Raw genomic sequence first — 17,570 nt, 5'->3', positions numbered from 1 at the left:
TCGTGCTGAGTTAGGATTTGTTTCCACTGCCATTGACTTCAGCGCATGAAATGAATCTCCAGCACTAATCAATTTATTGTTGCTGAACCCCCATAAGGTAAACAATTACTGTCTCTATTTTGTAGATAAATTGAGTTGCAAAGAGATTTAGATTCCTATTTAAACATGTGTTTAGGCACCTAAGGATGCACCTAGATGCCCAGTAAGACTTATGGAAGTGTCTGAACTGGTTTTGCATGGAAATTCAGGGCCCGGGGAAGTAAGGTAGTTTGATCAATTCAGCCAGGCACTGGAGCATGTACAGCAGTTCCCTGGACTCAGCTGTGTTTGGGAGCAGAGCTGGAGCTGAACCAGACTTGTACCTCGTCGTAGGCAGAAAGTGCTTGCTGTGGAGATGAAAGCTGGGTTGCTGAGGAGCCCGCAGCTTGGGTTTAGGGACAGCACAACGCACACAGACAGGCTGCCACTATTTCCCCTTTCCGTTTATTCCCAGCCTCATACTTCTACCAGCAACCCCCTTCCCATCTCTGGTTATTTGTCAGCTGGACAAATTTGCTCTCTACAACTACCTGGAAGGAGGTTGTAGAGAGAAGGATGCTGGCCTCTCCTCCCAAGTGGCAGGGGACAGGACAAGGGGGAATGGCCTCAAGCTGCCCCAAGGGACGGTCAGACTGGACATCAGGAAAATTTTTCACAGCAAGGGTCATGAGGCACTGGCAGAGGCTGCCCAGGGAGGAGGATGGTCACCGTCCCTGGAGGTGTCTAAAAGACGGGTAGACGAGGTGCTCAGGGATGTGGTTTAGTGGCAGACAGGAATGATTGGAGCCGATGATCCAAGAGGTCTTTTCCAACCTGGCAATTCTGTGATTCTGTGGACCAATTCCAGACCCAGCAGAGGGTCAAGGACTCACAGAGGTGCAGTAACCACAAAGTTTCTGTATCCCTGTTGTGGCTGGGTGACCAGGAACACAGGGAAGGCTTCCAAATTGACTGTCTGTGCTGAAGAAAGGGATAGGAGACACAACTGTGTTAGTGTTCCTCTCTCCAACATATTAGGTAGCTATGCCATCATACAGTTGTGGACATAATGAGGTTTCACGTGCTTGCTTTTTAGTTTTGAATGTTTTCCAATTAACTTATTTAGCTTTACACAGTCGCTGTTTCAGAATTTGCTTGGTTTAAATGAGTTCAGTGCTTCCTTAGCTCCTGATACAGAAGGTTAACGCGAGACCTCTTTGCATCCTGACAGCCTGCTGGGACCGAGCTCGCTGTGGAAACCACTAGGTGGAAATGGCAAGTAATGAATTTGTCAAAACGGGTAGCTTGTGAGCAGGACCAGAATGAAATCTGAGTCAAGTTAGATGAAAACGTTGGGGGAGAAAACATTTCAGCAACGTCGAAATGGCTTTTGACGTTTGAAAGTAGAAAACGTTTCCTTGTTTGTTTCTAAATTACGTAGTTCAGCTCAAAACAAGCAACGCTTGGGAGAGGTTATACAACCTTAGAAACGTTTCATTTTCTCTTTGCTTAAATATATGTCTTGAGACAACTCAAATTATTGTCATAGCATATGAAATGTTTGTTTGTTTGACCCATGTGATTCTTTCTTTCTTTTTGTCTTCAGTCGTCACTGCAAAAAACTGTTTTCCTTATGTCTCCCACCAGAACTGAAAGTTGGAGACTGGAATATTCCACCTCCGTGTGTGCGGGGTGCAGGTGCCTAAAATAAATCTCCAAGCTTTATGCATCTCAGGCTCTGCCTCGTGGTAGTTGCTTTATTCTTCCCCTCGAGTGAGAATCCCCTGTTGATGATATCTTTAAGGAAGGCAGTGATCCCAAAGCCCCAGGTCAGGACTTGACAACAGAGCAGTAACGAGGCATTGCTTACGTGAACAAGTCACTTTCTGCCAAGGCTGTTAAGCATATATGCAGGAATAATAGTGGTTATGAATGTTGGGGAGCCTTAAAGGAAATCAATGGATCTGCTTTGCACGTGAAAGCAGATAAATGAAGTATCGCACTTGATATATAAAATTATGTGCTCTACCTCGGAGTATGCGTTCTGCCTTCCAGAACAAATTTGGCACCAAGGTAGTTGAAGCTGACACAGTTCAGATAGTAGCCTTTGCAGCTGGAATTGTGTGGGTGCACACACTTGATGAGACTGTGACAAGAGAAAATTGAATGTAAAATCCGTTAGACAGCCAATAAATTTGTTTTATATCTTTATCTTTACCTTGCTTGGCAATTATTCCAGCAGGTGCTGAACTACTTCCTGCTCGCTGTGAACAAGGGTACTCAAACGACCTAATGTAAATTCTGGCTATTCCCTCTGCTTATGAGAAGACATTCTCATCAGAGGAACTGGCCGATTCAGTGTGGATTAGGACCAATTTTAATGCTTTTTTTTCTTAAAAGACCAAGATTAGTCATAACCAGTGGTAGGTTACTTGATGCTGTACAACTGAGATATGTTCGTATTGTCACCGAGCCCCTGTTATCTGTTTTTAAAGCAGTGGGATGGGGTTGTCACTCAGATCCTTCTACGTTATTTGTTGTAATTCAGTAGCCTGCTAATGACAGCAGATTGTGATTAGGCTGTAGCCTTCCTGGGTTATGGGTTTTAGAACGGTAAAACAAGAGTTGCAGGGTTTCAGCGGTTGCTTACGAAGAGAAGTTTATTGTTATTTCTTATGCTTAAATCTGCTAGGTAAGTTAAAACAGCTGAGTAGGAGGTCTGGAATAGAAATTATGTGCGGATAAAGGCTGAAAAATCTCTGCCTCTCCCATACAGGAGAGCTATTAAAACTATCGCTGATTGTACATTAGTATTCTGCGTCTGTTATCTGCAGTGCTACTACAGCAGTAGTTCGAGCAGGCTGTTACCGTCCCTGACTTCATGCTACACCGTTCTCGCTTGTCTGCACAGTTGACCCGATCCTGTATGTCATCAGGGAGGAGATGTTTAACTTGTGACACTACTAATCCTTTCCTGAAGGCTTTTCGTTCTTCCTGCACGTTGTCCTTTCATTGCTTTTGTGAGCTGGAACATGCTTGCTCAGCCCAATGATGAATTCATGTAATTACCTATGTATGTACCGAAGTCCTGTTGACTTTAACGTTAAAGATCAGTGATTGCTTAAGTATTGCACTGAATCAGGACCCCCAGGCGTTTTCACATGCCCAAGCGATCTTGGGAATTGGTGCACCTCACCGTAGCTCTCCACCGATGGGAATGAACAGCAGGATGGGGACACTCCCATAGCCTGGCCGTCACAGTGAGCTCCTGGCTTGGGAACACAGCAGCCTGACTGGGTGCTCGTCTACCCTGAGGGAGATCTGCCCGTGCATTAACGCCGGTGGGATGTGCGGAAACAAACCACCGTGTTAGACAGCATTCAGAGTATGTCTTCGGTTAATCCAATTCTAGGAAGCCTCATTAGTCTGTGTGCAGGTATGAGTTATGCAAAAGCACGTGTCTGTGCCAGGAATTTCCATCTCAGTGTAGCTCTGTAGAAACCCTGTTTGCAGGAGCTCACGGCACAGAGTTTGTTCTTTCTTAGCTGAGTTCTCGCACAAGGATGTGGATTATTATCCGTGTGCCTCCTTAATGTGCTTCTCTCCACGTTTTTATTTTGCTGATCTAAATACACCTAGGGTACGGTGATAGCGCTGTGTTTTATAGAGAAGGCTGCGATGCTATGAAGCTCAGGGATTCTGAGTTGGTCTTGGTGTAGACAGGCATGAAGCCTTCAGAAAATATGATGGAATGGGTGGCAGTCCCAGGAATCACATCTGAATTACAAAGAACTTGGGTCTGCAGTTCATACGTTGTCATAATTCACTGGTCTCTGCTCTTGTGAGACCTCACCTGGAGTCCCGTGTTCAGTTCTGAAGTCTCAGAAAAGGAGGGACGTGAGTCTGTTAGAGCAAATCCAGAGGAGACCATGAAGATGATCCGAGGACTGGAGAACCTCTCATACAAGGACAGGTTGGGAGGGAGTTGGGGTTGTTCAGCCTGGAGAAGAGGAGGCTGCAGGGAGACCTTAGAGCAGCTTCCAGTGCTGAAAGGGGCTCCAGGAAAGCTGGGGAGGGTCTCTGGATCAGGGAGGGCAGGGACGGGGTGAGGGGGAATGGTTTGAAGCTGAAAAAAGGGAGATGGAGATGAGATATGGGGGAGAAATGTTCTCTTCTGGGGTTGGGGAGGCCCTGGCCCAGGGTGCCCAGAGCAGTGGTGGCTGCCCCATCCCTGTGGGGTTCAAGGTCAGGTTGGATGGGGCTTGGAGCAACCTCGTCCGGTGGGAGGTGTCCCTGTCCACGGCAGGGGGTGGAACTGGATGGGCTTTGAGGTCCCTTCCAATCCAAACCATCCTGTGATTTTCTAGACACAGTATGTATTCCCTGGAGAGGTTTATTTGGGATCCTTTCTAACACCATTTGTACTCAGAATAATATTACCCCTTTGATAAGAGGGGAGATGTTGCTGTTAGCTCCAGTCTGGGCTTCTGCCGGTGCTCTGTGGCATTGCTTTCCCAAGTTGATGATGGAGTGGACTTTTGCTTTCTCCATCCCTTCGGAAGCCATCCGTACTGCTTCCTCCCCGCTTTGACATTCTGCCAACAAAGGGAGGGAAGAGCCATTTATAAATATTTCTGGTAATACAGTAAGTACTCTCACATGTTTTGCTCACTCATTTTCCGTATCCAGAAATCTATCCGACCAGAATCGGTTCACTCTCTTTTATTAGCAGAAATAGATCCACAACAATTAAAATTGATTTAAACAAAAAAAAAAGAAACGAAAAAGAGAAGCAGCAGCAAGCACAGCATCATATCGACTGCCTGTGTGTATATTCACACTGACTTCCAATCCATGGATAATTACCCCTCAGAGATTGTGTGCTGCGTACAGTACGGTGATGGAATTATGCACTTTAAAGAGCTTTAGTGAGGCTCTTAGGATGCCAAATTCTTTCCTTGTCTTTTTTTTTTTTCTTCTTCTTCCCTCCTCTTCTTTTCATTGCAGTGAGTAATGATTTTTAAATGCATGTGACCCATCCTCAAAAACAAAGTAAGGCGAAGCTTGTCAGAGATGTCTCGTATCTCTGGATCTCAATTTCCTTGGATTGACATAGGAGAAGGTGTATCCAGGAGATGAAATTTGGAGCACAGCCTGAGGATCTCTTGGGATTGCTTGCTCGGGTTGATGATGGGCTGGACTTTTGCTTTCTCCATCCCTGGAGAAGCCATCCATGCTGCTTCCTCCATGCTTTGATATTGAGGGGAAGGGCAGGTGGAGCTGAAATGTTATTCATTGTTTGGCAACAGGTACCTCAGCTTGGGATTCCTGCAGGGGAAGGGGGCTTGAAAGAGGCTATGGATGCAAATCCATGGAAGAGCAGGCTTTGGTAGTTTGGCTGGTCGTGAATCCCCTTACTTGAACACTAGGAACCAGTGGTGGTGGTTTCTCCGACCTCTTTGTCAGAGCCAGTTGAGCTATTTTGATTTGCAGTTTTCACACAAAAAACTTTAAAATATTGCCCATAAATTTCAGCCTAAATTGTTTTTGGCAAAGCGATTAGCAAGTAAAAAACAGGGCCTCCTCGTAGGAAGTGTCAAGCAATCTTAATTTTAGGCAGAGATACCAGCTCCTCCTAGAGGAAAAGAGCCAGTACGCAAATAGCTCCCAGCAGATCCTTCACCCAAGGAGACAAAAGGGTGACGCGCACAAGTTGCTGCTAATGCCATATTTAAGCTTTCCAATGGGTGCGCATCACATACATGTGTTTGAGTTTGTCCATAAGTTGCGACCTGACGTTCAAGCAGGGATGTTCTTTGATCCTCTGTTGTTTTGGTGGTATTAACAGCTCTCCGGACCCTTTGGAGGTCTTTGGAGAACATCTCCAAAGATACTACTGCAGGAGTTGAAAAAGGAGGTGCCTTTTGAGACGTGGCAATCAGGAATGGACTTGCAGGGCTGCTGTACTCCTCTGTGGCAGCGCATCTTCTCTGGCTGTGTTTATGGGGTTTTTATCTCTTGTTGATGTCTTTAATGACCGTTTAATAACAGCGAGTGGTGCTGCATCCTGTTCCACCGGTCTGGACCTTCAGGTTGTTGTCTTAAAGGGGAGGCTCCCAAAGACAACTTCTTTCTCCTCTAACTGGGACAGATTGTAGCAGGTCCTGGCAGCTGTCCTGCTCAAGGATGACTCAGGGGGGCCTGGGAATCCTCCCAGGGGTAGGTTTGTGTGTACAAATGGACAAGCCAGTCCTCTCCTCCCAACCCAGAAGGAGCCTTGTTGTTGCTTTCCTCGTATAACCTGGGCTGCAGAAGCCAGAATGAGGCAAACGAGGACATTCCGTGATGCTGTCCAGCCTCAACCCCTTAATAAAACAAAGGAGACTCTGCTTCACAGCCAGCTGAAGGCAAACTAAGGAGATGGTTCTGCTGGCCATCAGGGAGGCTGTGTGCACGGCTTGATGTGCAGTTTCCACGGAGCAGCTGAGTTTATGGGATGTGTTTGGAAGGTCTGCATGTGTCTCTCTAGGAAGTATCAGATGCTTCAGTCTGTCTGTTGCATCTCCCATCTTCTTGACTCTTCACCGAGCGGCACTCAAAGCCACTAACGGCCTCTTTGGGCTTGTTGGGTGGTGGTCCGTGATGTGGCCTCCTCAGCAGCCTGAGGTGTTTCAGCTTACAGCTGGCTTCTCCATTCCCAAATCCTTTGCCATTTCAGCAGTTGATGGGGGGGTATCTGCTCGATGATCTGCAGCACTGTGGTGAAGTGTGGTGGGTGCTTTTGGTGTTTAATGGGTTGATGTGAGAATGTGTGTAGTGTGTACAGTCTTATTGTTTTCATCTGACTTGAGGTAAAATTCATTACTTGTTAGATATGTAAATTTTTAGGTACCTAATTATCTGTTTTACTTGCCAACTCCCTCCAGCCCTTTTCTTCCATGGTCCCACCACCCTTTTTCTTTCTTATTCCCTTAAATATGTGCAGATGATGAATAGCAAATCTTCTCATAGAGTTCTTCAGGAATATTTACTGTAGGGTTTTGCTTTTGTTTGCTTTTTCTGGTGACTTGGAGATGGCATGGTGAGAAAAGAAACATGTGAGCTAAACCTGTTGGTTTGAACATTGTGTCAGAAAATATCCATAAATTGCAAGTTACTACACAGATGTATAGATTTAATGAGACTGTGTAATGCCATTTATTTATGCTAAAGAATCTGACACATACGGTACTGAAAAAAAGTTAATACTCTAAGAGTTATTTTATATTTTTCCATTGCCATCTGTCACTGCCTACATAATAATGATACAGGTGAAAGCCTAGCAGTGCTTTAAAAAAAAAAATCAGAATGAATAGTCATTTAAATATCTTGCTGCTTTAATAGCTGGTGTGTTTTAAGTTGTGGGAAGGAGGCAACAGAGATACCCTTCCCCCATTTTTAGTGTATTAAATTTTGGGTTTAAATAGATTTAGATTGTTGAAGTGACTTCTCAAAGTGGAAAATGATTATAAGCTGTTCTGTCCTAAACCAGTTTTTATAACACACTGTCAGCGCTGAGCTCTCAGCGTAGCCTTGTCATAGAATCATAGAATAGTTTGGGTTGGAAGTGACCTATAAAGCCCATCCAGTTCCTGCCATGGGTAGGGTCACCTCCCACTGGATCAGGGGCTCCAAGGCCCATCCAAGCTGGCCTTGAACCCCTCCAGGGATGGGGCAGCCACAGCTTCCCTGGGCAACCTGGGCCAGGGCCTCACCTCTCCCATCATGAAGAAATTCCTCCTTATGTCCACTCTAACTCTGCCCCTCTCCAGTTTATACCCGTTCCCCCTCGTCCGTCACTCCAAGCCTTTGTGAACAGTCCCTCCCCAGCTTCCTTGTAGCCCCTTCAGGTACTTTTCATTTGCGTTTTTAGATGTAGGAGATCTTTTTGTGCTCTTGATCCTCCCGTAATGTGCTTGATTCAGTACTGCCAGGGTCACTGAACTGTAAGCAGGGCTCTCCCGATCCCAGATCCCCAAATCCTGTTCCCTATTTGCCGTCTGAAATCAGTAAAGAAATAATAACGTAAGGGAAATGCACTTTTTAGCTGTCTTGGGTAGAAATCCGTGTCTGAAAGCAGCACTGAGAGAACTGGGCATTTACAGTCTCTGGCTTTTAAGAGTTTTCTCCTTCTACTCTACGCAGTCCTGGTGTGATTAGGCAAAATTGTGTGTTCTTTTTTCTTATAATTACAGTAGAATCCAGCACAACAGTGACTATGAAGCACACGGTGAGAAATCCTTGTGCTCCGGCGCTGGCTGTGACCCAGGGCTGCCAATGGTCCTGTACCTGGGGCTCTGCCCATCCCTGTGCATCAGCCGCGGGTGCAGACAAGGCTTTGCCTCAAATAAACAACACAGGGTTTGTTGTTAATCTCCTTTTTACAATGTAGTGACAAAGACTGAAAATATTTTTGTGGCAGGTGCTTATCCTATAATTTTCCATGGGCTGATGAGTCAGGGGAGGTGCCTCCTTCAGAGGAGAGGAGGACGTGGCTAGGTCAGATTGCATTAAGATGATTTGGAGTTTATATAATTGAAAATAAATACATCTTTTCCTGAAAGCTGTGAATGATCCAGAGGTATAACTTTAATGAAAGCCTTTTACTTAAAATAATGTTTCTAGTGGTAAAAATGCCAGAAAATGAAGTGAAGTACCTGGTCCAAGTCATTCCATTAGCCTGAAACAACTTCTACAGGTGTTTTTTCAGATATAGCGCAGATCCCTAATGGAAAGTTCCTTATAAATGAAATAATCATTACTGTTATAATTACTCCTCTTTGCGTACGTTGGAAAGCATTTTAGGAAGTCGTGCACTTTTTAAGCGGCAGAGATGACAGTGAGCAGTGAGGGTTTGGTCACTTTAAATGGATGTTATAAATCACTTTATTTTTGTTGATTAGATCCATATATAGCTGTAGTGTGTCAGCATTTTCCATTACAAACTTCCAGTTTTGGGTACCATATAGAGCTCTCAACAGCATCTTCGAAAATCCACTTAGAGGTGACTGTTGTGTCATTGCTCAATGAGTGTGTGGTTTTGTTCCCTTATTGGAACTCCAACTGGTTGTAAAACTAAAATCTGTTCACGGTGTTCATGTTTTGGGAGATGGTGTCAGGTCTGAGCCTGATTTCCTGATTCCTCCTCTCTCCTCTTTCGGCGGTGCATCAGGAATTATCGGAGTGGCAGAGCTGTGGTAGGAGAGGAGCCTGACGGTATTTAACATGCGTGTTGCGGACAGTAGGAGACTTGCTGCAGGTCAGCGAGGGAAAGGGCTGCAAAACCCACCCGCATCCCCGAACGCTGCCTCCTGCAGCTCACCCTGACTGTGAAATAGGAGTTTAGGGTGAAAAGGGGCCCTGGAGAGCACCTGCAATGCACCACGGCCACTCCCTCAGCATCGCCCGCCTGTCCGTGACACGCGTGAAATCGTGGAGATGAAGGCAGGAAGGTTGGGTGATACGGGAGGGAGCAAAGAGGCTGAGAAGGCATTGCGTAAAGTTTGCTAGATTTGCTCCGTAAAGTATGTTTCATGTAGCAGAAAAAGGAGAGGAAATAAAGAATCCTACTCCCTCCCAAAACAGCCCAAAAACCAGCAGGATAAATAAATGGGTGTTCAGCAATTGCTCCTAATTTGACCTTAGGGAAAAATCCATGAGACTAAGCCTAATAACTGGCTTAGCTGGACCATCAGTAGAGGGGACAGCAGCTTGGAGCCAGGCCCTGCTGCATTCCGGTCATCCTTCACCGGATTCTGGCATTGCAAATGGATAAGGGGGGTGTGAGGAAGCTCTTCCTTGCACCTAAAGGGAATTGGCATAAACCTTGTATTATGTTGAGCACAATACTTGTTGCACCGTAACTACTTCGCAAGCATAGGCAAAAAAAAGGAGGGGGAGGATGGGTCATCCGGAGTACTTTTCCTACCCTGGGATACGAATACACGACTCTCACTTGTGTAAGTACAAGTTGCATAGATGCATTTGTGGGTGAAATTTGGCCTGAAGTCCTTCTGGAAAGGAATCTTGCGACACTGAGCAATCATACATATTCAATTAGGAGATCTTACTCTGCATGCAGGTGACTTGTGGTGAGCAAACGGTCGTGCCTAAAGGTTGGGTATCTGGGGCAAATTCTGGTCTAGGTACTCCCATCCTTATACCACGGTGCTTCTTGCTCAGCATCTCAGCCTTTGGACTTCAGCGGGGTTCTCACTGCGTGGGACTCAAAAAATCATTGAAGCCATCAGAATTCGGTCTTAGGATGGAAAAGAAATTTCAGGTTGTATTGCTGCACTTTCTGGGACACTGGGTGCTTAAATAGAGCCCTCCTGACCGTAACTGTGGTCTTTGCAGTTTTGTGTTACTGTCAGCTTCTACAGCCGTTTGAGCAGAAAAGTTGTTCCACAGGTTCCTCCGCTGCGGTCTTCATTCCTTGTGTCTGGCCACGGACAGCTGGGTTGGGAGAAGCCGCTTGGTATTTTGAAACCATTGCTTCTGAAAGCTTGCGGGGACATCCAGGGGCTGCTTCTTATCGGCCGAAGCCGGTTCTTGAGGTGGCACAGCACTCCTGGTCAGAGTTGCTTTGTCTCAGGAAGGTTGGTTTGCAGCCAGGCTGGTTTGCCACCCAGTTCCACATGCACTGGTGCCGGTATCAAAAGTGGAAGGGGCGGGAACGTGAGGATGGCAACCACAGCTTGTGTCAGCTAAGGCCTGACTGAAGCTTGGCTTAGCTTTGCAACCACATCCTAATTTAAACTAAACTTGGGTGTAACAGACCTGTTAGTCTACACTTACTGCACACACCACCTCCAGAAGACATGAAATAAGGATTCTGTTGCATTTAGTGACTGTTTAAATTGACTTCAGAGGTAGCAGGCTTAAACTGTGATTCCTCAATGTGAAAACTAAAAATTTCTGAGGATGCCTAAATAAGCCGATCATTTCTCACTGCATTTTTGGCGTATTAACCACCTCTGTGTGGGCTTGAAGAATCCCGTTTGTGCCGAGTTCTTTTCTGCATGCTACAAAGCTTCTATATCTCTTCTCTCTATCCTCCTTTTTATTAATTATGAAATAATTGGGCTGATTTAACCGTTAGGACTGGACATAACGCCGCTGAGGTCACCGTGACAGCATGGTGTCACCATCTAAGCTTTGTGCTTGCTCCGTGGCCAAAAGCTAAACTTTTGGCTGTTTGCAATAAACAGATTTGACAGCCGGCGTTGGGGATGTCCGTGTGTAATGTAAGAGGTACTGCCTCAGTTTCTGTCTCTTGACTTCGGAAAGGAGTTGGGTAATTCCCCTTCCTTTGCAGGTGATGTTCACCCTCACTTGTTCCATCCAGATGCAGCTTCACTTCTCTCTAAGCCTCCAGAAAGCCTCAATCTACCATGAAAGCGGAGCTGGCTCCCTTGAAATACACCTTCCTAACCCCCAACTGAAACATTTTCCATTACAGTGTTGTCAGGGCAGCGTTGCCTGCAGGTGTCATTTCAGAGACGTCTTCCTTTCTCCTGAAGATCGCAGTTATCAGCCCCAAAGCAGCAGATGTGCTGCCAGTGCCTTGCGCAGACCCGACTCTCCTTATTCCGCAGCCTCACACCTACGCTGCTTTGGAACGATACCTGCTTTGCACCAACGCAACACGAGGAGAAGTTTGTTTCTTAGGAAGGAAATACAATTTCCAGCTAATTTGCTTTTTAATGTCAACCTGTTTGCCAAGTGCTCTGAGGGTGACAACAGAGCAGTTTCCTTGCCTGGTTCGGTGTCACCACTGCTTGGCTTGCATTCTCACCCTTTGCACACTTAACTTTTGAAAAATGGAAGATTTGTCAGTGCTTACATGTTTAATAGATCGCAATTAAGCCAAAATAGACTTGAAAAGCCTCATTAATTAATAGCCAAGTTCTACCACCACCAAGAAACTCAGAGATGATGTTTTCTTTTTACTAAACCCCCATACTATTCCAGGAGGAAAGTATGTTTAAACATGCATTAAAGTCTCGCTACACTTCTGGAGTGGTGTAAACAGCCTCTCTAAGGACCCTTTTTGCTCCGTAAGTGCCCTTAGACTGAAAAAGACTCAGGGCTCATTGTTTCCAGCTTTTGGCATTCCTTACTTTGAATTTTCGAAATCATCAGGACAGAAGAGTTCTCTCTTCCTCCTTTTAATTTTCATTTTACAAAACACTGGTTTGCTGGTCTAGTTTGTAAAAGTAACTGTATTCCACTCGCCTTTAACGAGTGCTTTAGATAGTATGGAAACAGAGTGTTTAATAGTGAAGCAACACTCTTCATCCGAGCCTTGCAATGGGTACGAACGAGGTACCCGAGTTCAAACCGTGCAAGAAGCTGGGTCGTTTTCTATTTGTCTTTAGTTGCCAATTAGCACTGTCATTAATCCACTGCCTAGGAGAAGCTGATGATTAAAGCAGGCAGTGTCACTGACCGCTGACAGGATGATATGCGGGAGGTTGTGTGGTCGCTGCCTGTCATTGTGCTGGGGTAGCTGGAGCTCAGTCTTATTTTCCAGCGGGAAGGAACAATGTCTTAGTTTCTTTGCGTCCTGCGGTAAAGACAGACACACAATCCAGGCTTTGAATATTGCATTAGATTGTGTCCTGGATGGGGAATCTGCAGGAGACCCCGAGACAGTTTGCACCACCTGCCCCCCATTCCCGGAGGCGTTTGGCAGCCGATGCGGACACATTGTGTTCTCTAACCCATGTCCTTCGCTTCGTTCGCCCACAGAGCCACCCCAAGGCTCCTCGGGGGCGGCAGATTTGAATTTTGCCTCCTCAAGGATGAGTAGCTGAAGCTGGGCCAAAGCTTTGTTTCTTGCTGGTGTGAGAAGAAGGCTGAGGAAAGAAGAGTGAGAGGGCTTGAGGGGTCAGCCTTGCTTTTTCTGCCGCTCCGGGGGCAGCAGGAAGAGGCTGGTGGTGGATGGCTGCTGCCAGGAAAGGCTAACCTCTAGCTGGAGACCACAAACCCTTGGTGACAGTGGCCAGCCTGGCTTTCCAAGGCCACAGATAAAATAAGCAATGACCTAGGACAGCAGACAGTGGAGAAGACAGAGTGCCATAGTCTTGCTGCTTGTTTCCTGGTGCGTTGGACAGAAGGAATTTTGTCCTGTAGGAATTACTCTCCTGCTTACTCGCTGAAGAAAAAAATCACTAGTGCTTTAATTTACACCCCAAATGGGGATCAAATCTCTCTGCAAGACAGGATGAGTCTCCTCCCCATCCTGCCCCAGATCTCACTTTTGAGGGGGAAAAAAACCAACTAAACTTCTGTGAAAGAGGATTAAGAACTAGGGATATTTTTCTTAGGTGGATCTAAGAACTTCTGGTTTGCAGCTGCACTAATTTGTGGGTGAAGGAAGTACTTTGGTACTGAAAACTTGCCAAAATGCTGTTTAACGGGGAATCGCAGTTTAATTAGCACTTGTGAGACATTAACGATAATTGTCTTTGATTTGGCCACTCGGGGTAAAGTATGATTCAGGATCGGTTGGTTGGTGCTCAAGAAGAAATAAAGGAAAGAAGTATTGCTGCGTGGTGTGGTGAAATGTGCCATGAGCTCCGTGTCCATAGGTAGTAGGTTTTGGGGTGGTCTCTCTCTCTTCCCACGTGGTGTTGTGGTGGACTAGGAAGAAGTTGAAGGAACTTCTCCTAACTCGGGGGTGGAAGTAGTTTAACTTCCTAGTGAGCTGGGTTTCAGCTTATCCCTTTCGCTGTGATTTTTAGGAAAAAAGCTAAAAACTTTTGAAAATGCTTCCACTTACTTATTTCTGCTTTGCTTTGCCAAGGAACGAGAAAGCCCTTCGCTTTTAGCAAGCGCGTGAACAAGAAAGGCAAGGGAACTCGGGGTGAAATTTGCCATGGAGACATGTGGATGATGCTCTCCGAGTTTGTGGCTGTAGGTGAAAACGAAGACGGTGCTACACAATGTTTGTAGTTTCAAAGGCTGGCTGAGAGCAGAGAAAACCAACTGTATGCAATTTAATCACCTGTTTGTATGCAGTCTACCACACAACCCTAATACATACACCAGGCAGCAGAGATGACCTGATTAGCAAAGCCCTCGCAATTAGCTGAGGAGATCCCTGCTGCACCAGTGCTCCCCTCCTTGGAGACTTGTGACTGGTCCCAGCTGAAGGAAACCTTTCCGCAGCAACAAGAGCTAGCGGAGGGTTGCTGAAAATGGCAACAACGGTGCTCTGTCTGTGCGTGAAGGTGAGGGAAGTAAGAAGAGTAGACAGCCTGACCAGCTCTGCGGAATAGCTGGGATATTGGGAAAGATGTGACATGAAGAACACAGGAAGGACATGGAGCTGCTGGAGCGAGTCCAGAGGAGGCCACGAAGGTGACTGGGGGGGCTGGAGCACCTCCCGTACAAGGACAGGCTGAGAGAGTTGGGGTTGTTCAGCCTGGAGAAGAGAAGGCTCCGGGGAGACCTTAGAGCAGCTTCCAGTGCTGAAAGGGGCTCCAGGAAAGCTGGAGAGGGGCTCTGGATCAGGGAGGGCAGGGACAGGATGAGAGAGTACAGCTTTAAATTGGAAGGGGAAGGATTTTGATTGGACATTGGGAAGAAATTCTTCATAAGGAGGGTGGGGAGGCCCTGGCCCAGGTTGCCCAGAGCAGTGGTGGCTGCCCCATCCCTGGAGGGGTTCAAGGCCAGGTTGGATGGGGCTTGGAGCCCCTCATCCAGTGGGAGGTTTCCCTGCCCACGGCAGGGCGTGGGACTGGTTGGGCTTTAAGGTCCATTCTGACCCAAACCATTTTATGATTCTGTGTACTAGGTGGTCTTTGAGAGTTATGCTTGCTGTTGTGGAGCAATATCTGCTTGGGGAGGTTACGTTTTGGAAAAGGACTCACTCTTTTGTTGTGCTGTTTGTCCTGTTGGTTGAAAGGTGTCCTTTACCGGAAAGAAACACTAGGGTGAGATAAACTAAGCAGTTTTCAAGCTTGCAAGCTCTTGTAGCCTTCTTTCATATGTGTTGAGCAGGCAGACGTCCACAGACTCGGATGGGATCTCATGGTGCTTTAGCACTTGTCACAGTCAAACATTTATTATTCTATGTCAGAAAAATAGAGACAAAAATGAGTATGTATATATAGCAAGAGATGTAAGGTACAAGGTTTTTTCTCTGTCTTGTGAGTAGGTATAAATATACACAATCGGTATGAGGGCGTTTAGTTATTTTGTGCATCGCTGCATGTGAAGAGTGCACAGGCTCGTGGCAGCAACCCAGGCTTTGAGGTGCGGAGCACGGGGCACTATTTCTGGCTCTGCCCTAGCTTCTTGTGTGGCCGAGTGTATTAAATCCAGTTCTTGAAGACAGCAGTGTTTATTCGGGCTTCATTCTTAGACTTGCTGAATACCCCAAAAGGCTTCTATTATTAGAGGGAACTGCCATTCCTTAGCTCTGAAAGCGGGCTGTCCATAAATCACCAGCGCCTGCTTTCCACATGGAGGTGGGACTAGGACCTCGGCTTTCTCCCTGCTGGCCTTTGGAGCTGGCAGAGCTCCCACTCCTCCACCCTTCTGTTCAGCTCCTCCGCTGAGGATGCATCCTCCTGGTCTTGAGGTTGGCGATGGCTGTGCCACCCACTGTACCTTGGGCTCCTCACAAGCATCAGATGACTGACTGTTGCTTCTCTTCCTGCCTTTGTTCTTGACATGCCTGCCAGCCTCCTGTTGACTGGTTTCTACTTTTCTTCTCCCCTCATTGAGGTGATGGTGGCCTCACAGAAGAAGCTGTTAAGGAAAATGTATCCTGTCCTTGGGGAATGATTTGCAATTGCATAAGGTTTACAGCATCTTTTCCTATTGCCAACAAGAGGTTGCATTCGTCCCTGTGTTTGCTCATGCATTGCTACCAGAGTCAGCACTGTGGGGCACAAAACTGTCCCTGGGGACCAGTGCTCTTCAACCACTTTGGGGACAGGTGGGGATGGCCATCACCCAGCCACGTGCTGCCCCCGAGTAACCGGCTGAGGCCAGGGCATGGTCAAGATCTCAGTCCATATCTAAACATATCTCTGTGGCAAAAAAAAATATCCATTCCCTTCTGTAAAAGAAGCGCTTAAGTATTTTCAGAGGACGGCGTGAAGGTGATCCGAGGTCTGGAGGACCTCCTGTAAGAAGACAGGCTGAGAGAGTTGGGGTTGTTCAGCCTGGAGAAGAGAAGGCTCCAATGAGACCTTATAGTGACCTTCCAGTATTGAAAGGGGCTTCGGGAAAGCTGGGGAGGGACTCTGGATCAGGGAGGGCAGAGAGAGGATAAGGGGAATGGTTTTGTGCTGAAAGAGGGGAGAGGGAGGTGAGATCTAAGGAAGAAATATTTTCCTCTGAGGGTGGGGAGGCCCTGGCCCAGGTTGCCCAGAGCAGTGGTGGCTGCCCCATCCCTGGAGGGGTTCAAGGCCAGGTTGGATGGGGCTTGGAGCCCCTGATCCAGTGGGAGGTGTCCCTGCCCATGGCAGGTGGTTGGAACTGGATGGGCCTTGAGGTCTCTTCCAACCCAAACCATTCCATGATTTGTTCTATGATTTGGTATCTAGAGACCCTTTTGTGGTGGTGCGTGAGCTTATTCTCATCTGCTGTGATCCAATCTGGCTATGTCCTTGCTCTGGATGAGCTTTGCTGTGATAATACTATCATTTCTTAGTTCCCTTTAGCACCGTGATGAATTGCAAAAGATGCATTATAACAGTTTTATGGTTAAAAAGCATCATTTTACCAGCTTTCGGTCTCTAGTGCCTTTGCTCTGCTCGTTACTCTTTGCCTAGGAGTAACAGCAGTGATTTGGAGGAGTAACAGCAGTGATTTAGAGTTGCAACATCAACATCAGCTTCTGAACCTTGTGTTTTCTTTAACCGTAAATTCTGGGAAAGGAGGTTGAAGGAGGAAATCTAAATAGTAGGGTTCATTCTTCTGACATTTCCAGGCCAGCTGTTTGAAACTGCGATGCCTCACAGCGATCAGACACATTTACTCCAAACTCTCTCCCTGGGTTCCTGGACAGAATCTCCTTGGGCAGCCGCTCTGGAGCCCTCCTGGCTGGGATTGGGAGACACCAGCCGGGCCTCTGGCACACCGTTGCAGTCCGGGTCCCCTGCTGCCACCGGCACTTGTGCTAATGGTCTTAGTACAGAGGTCAAAGTCTGCTTAGATATGAAGGCTGAATCACCTCCTTTTTAAACCCCTCAGCAGGATCAAGGCTTAGGGAGGCAGGCACGTGGGCTCGCCTTCCGGCTGGCGGCATGGATGGAGAAAGTGGCTCTGGCAGAGACTTTTCAGCTGTCTCGACCCACCAGTGAGGCGCTGAAATGGGGGCTGTCTGGGGATTAAAACACCTTTGCTCGGACACCCCTGTGTGAAAAAGACGGATGCAGCTGTTTTCTTCAAAGATTTGCTATCACTCAAGCTTTTGCTGGTTGGAGGAGGTTTGTCCTGTGACCTGAAGATCATGAAAAGCAGTGGTGAGCCCGTCAGTCTAACCAGGCAGA

The 17,570-nt window shown here is 46.9% G+C and overlaps 1 protein-coding gene across 5 annotated transcripts in view; it reads left to right on the top strand.

Moving 5' to 3' along the window:
- IKZF2 (IKAROS family zinc finger 2) overlaps positions 1 to 17,570 on the top strand; it is a 136,779-nt gene that overhangs the window by 50,334 nt on the left and 68,875 nt on the right. The window lies entirely within an intron of this gene.

Source organism: Cuculus canorus, chromosome 6 (genome assembly GCF_017976375.1).
Source record: "Cuculus canorus isolate bCucCan1 chromosome 6, bCucCan1.pri, whole genome shotgun sequence".
NCBI lineage: Eukaryota > Metazoa > Chordata > Aves > Cuculiformes > Cuculidae > Cuculus > Cuculus canorus.
This window is presented reverse-complemented; position numbering and strand designations above follow the sequence as displayed.